We start from the raw sequence: 3,255 nt of genomic DNA, 5'->3' as shown, positions 1-3,255 counted from the left end.
CAAATATCTATCTTTCAGCATTCAGAAAAGTCCTTGATGCTTTTAAAGAGTATACACGTAATATTAAAGGTCATGGAGTTGTCATGCATATATATAGAATAAATCGCTCGAGTGACTTAAGCAGATACTTGGCCTAGTAACTGAACGCATCATATACAGTTCTGTAGGCTGTAACTTAGGAGAGGCAATTTTAGTTAAAGCAGAATGTTTTTTTGCGAATGATATCACTGTTAATTTTTGTTTGTCTCATTTGTTAGTTAGCTATTTGTTAGTCATGTCCAGTTTTATTGGGTGGCAACTTTTTAGTCTTTAGTTGGCGTAATATAATATTTTAATTAAAATGGGGAGACAATTTGAAACTACCGTAGAATTGACATTTCACCCAAGACATGACGTGTCTTAACTACCGTGCCTCTCGACTGTAAGATACAGGGGCATCACTTGTGAAAGCCCGTCTGTATACAGTATAATGTCATGTAAATTATTAAGCTGCAACGCGTACTTTTATGGTTGCAATTTGCTTTGTGGGTATAGTAGTCTGATGCCCACCACTAGATGACTACCTGAAATATTACTACATATTTCGCTGTAGACTGTATTTATTTTAAAATAGTCTGCCACTGAGGTCTAATGTGTTACGTTTACAGAAGAAATGCTGAAATGTTGTTTATAGATATTTGTTCCAAGTATTAAACATAAAATGTGGACCCAGGGGACGGAGTAAATGACGTTACTTTTTTCAGAAGCTTCTTTTGCTGTGTGAGTGAAAATGACTTACAGCAACAAAAAAGGTTTAAATTAAGTAGCACTCGTAGAAGTACATTCAGTTGTTCTTTGCTTTGAGGTTTGTATTAGATTTTTGACTGTGTTGTCAAGCATTGAACATTGAAGTTACGCATCAAGTTTGTTACCATAATCCAAGTCACGCATAACAACGTTAAGAGTTGTGCCCAAACATTGTTATTAACATATAATTGTTTACATTTACATTTATTTAGCAAACGCTTTTCTCCAAAGCAAAGAACTGAGACAAATAGCACGTTACACAGCCTGTCTACCTGTTGTCGAGGAGAAGACTAGTCATAAGTATATATACAGCTAGGCTGAGCTTCCAATTAATGCCCAGTTATAAGTGTAATTAATTAAGTTTACGCATTTTTTAAATACTGCACATCAGTAGGGCTAAAATGTTATATAGTCAGTAATATTCAGGAAACTTTTTTCAGAAGTGTGAATTTCTTCTTCTTGCATCAATAACCATTTTTTGTTTTTAGACATTTGAGCTTTGCTCTGAATTAAAATGAAATTCTTCTTTGAAATATCATTCAGCTACAGTCTCAGGTCAACACTGTTCTTGCTTTTAAGTCAGATATACTGCTTGCTGTGTATTGAAACAATACCTTGTATTTTTCTTAAATTTGAACCCTAATTGTCACTTGTGTTCAATGTAATGGTTTTGTTTTAGCCAGGTTTCCCCTACATTATGCACGTAATCCACGTATTATTTTGTTCCCCATATTACACACATAGATTTCAGTTTTCTACATAGCTTATCAAGACAGATCATTCAGTCCATCCATTCATTTTCCATACCCACTTGGTCCTATTCAGGGTCGGGGGATCCTGAGTCTATCCCGAAGGCAACAAGCACAAGGCAGGGAACAACACAGAATGGGGCCCTGGGAGGATTCAAGAATTTGGTTATAAATCTGTTTACTGGTAATGTTTACATGTTGGTATAATCCTGCTGCAAATGTTCAATATATATGGTACATGTAGGGCAGCGGAGAATCCCTGCTATATATAGTGATAATGGTCCAACCTCTGAGACCTGTTAGATAAAACCTACATCAGATTACGACAACATTTCCTTTATGACTAAATATATTTTGAGAATGATTATTTATTAATGTGTAACATGCAAACATAAAGCTGGGAAGTGATGCAGCTATAATTCAAATCATATTCAGTAAAAAATGTTCATGCCCCTTGTTATATTTGTATTTTCTTATATCAGGTAGATGCTGTTGTGAAGAAGCGTAGTATGTTGTCATTGTAAGTGATGCGCTAACTGGGTCACGTTGATCCAGATTGTGTGAAATGTATGTAAAATATGAAAAAAAAACAGAATTTATCTTCATTATAGGTACTCAAATCACAATTTCAGAGCCAGGGTAGATATTGTAAGTTCTTTATGCACATTGTTTAAATTAAAGTAACTATAGTGGACGATAATACGTCAGATTCATTAGAGTTTAATTCGAGTTTAAATGCAAGCGAAAGATGCATCTGATTTTATTGCGACCGGCACGAAGAATCTGTATTGAATCGTAATGTTCTTAACGAAATATTTATTTAGAATAGCACGTTAAGGAAAGTCGTGGTATTGATTGAACAGAGGTTGATGGATACCATCTTCTTCTTTGCGCTAAGTCCTTCACCTCCCTACGAGGAAGTTGAACTCAGTATCCCTGCATACGAGAGAGAAAACAATCTAGTTTGACCCCTTCGCTTTCAGATTAACTTGCTGAGCATCATCAAATGGCTCGTAAGAGTGTTTTTTACAGCTCGCCTTTCTTCTGATTGCATCTAATTTAAAACTATCTTCAATTATTGTTGTGACAAAATCCATGCAGTTGTTGTAATAGTGTCCCTTGATTATCTCATTATTTCCCTGTGATGGCTTGATTCAAATAGCTTTGTTTACTCAGACTGGGTGGGATATCAAGAATGAAGTTCTTCCTAAAGTGAGTTAAAGTTTAAATGTGAAATTCGCTATTTTATGGCAAGTGAAGGAGAACGGCGTTTATAGCATTTTTTACTGCAGTCAATTATTTTATACAACCGATATTGCATATCATGTACGCTTTTGCAGTATGCTGTGTTTTATGCATTGTAATACCCATAGATTAAATTTAAATTTCGAAATTGTATTCATGCATTCATCGAATTGTTATTGTATACAGCGTGGTTATATAAAAGCTATCGTAATTGCTATCGAGCGTATTAAAGAGGAAATCCATTCTCTTCACTCTGGGTTTCGGTAGTGTCCTTCAGCATTTCATTTTCAACATTTCATTACGGTCTACAAGTACCTCATACTCCCTTAATGCCCTCCCAAGGAAGAACTGGACCGGCATCCAGAGCTGCTGTTTAATCCAATGAAAGCAATTTCCAGGCATAATTGCGAGCATGTTTTAATGCATATGCATGAAAAAAGGATTTTTCCGAGAGACCGAATTTACACGCTTATGT

This window comes from Brienomyrus brachyistius, chromosome 16 (genome assembly GCF_023856365.1).
Source record: "Brienomyrus brachyistius isolate T26 chromosome 16, BBRACH_0.4, whole genome shotgun sequence".
In the NCBI taxonomy this organism is placed as follows: domain Eukaryota; kingdom Metazoa; phylum Chordata; class Actinopteri; order Osteoglossiformes; family Mormyridae; genus Brienomyrus; species Brienomyrus brachyistius.
The sequence above is the reverse complement of the archived record's forward strand: the minus strand, read 5'-3'. Positions refer to the sequence as shown.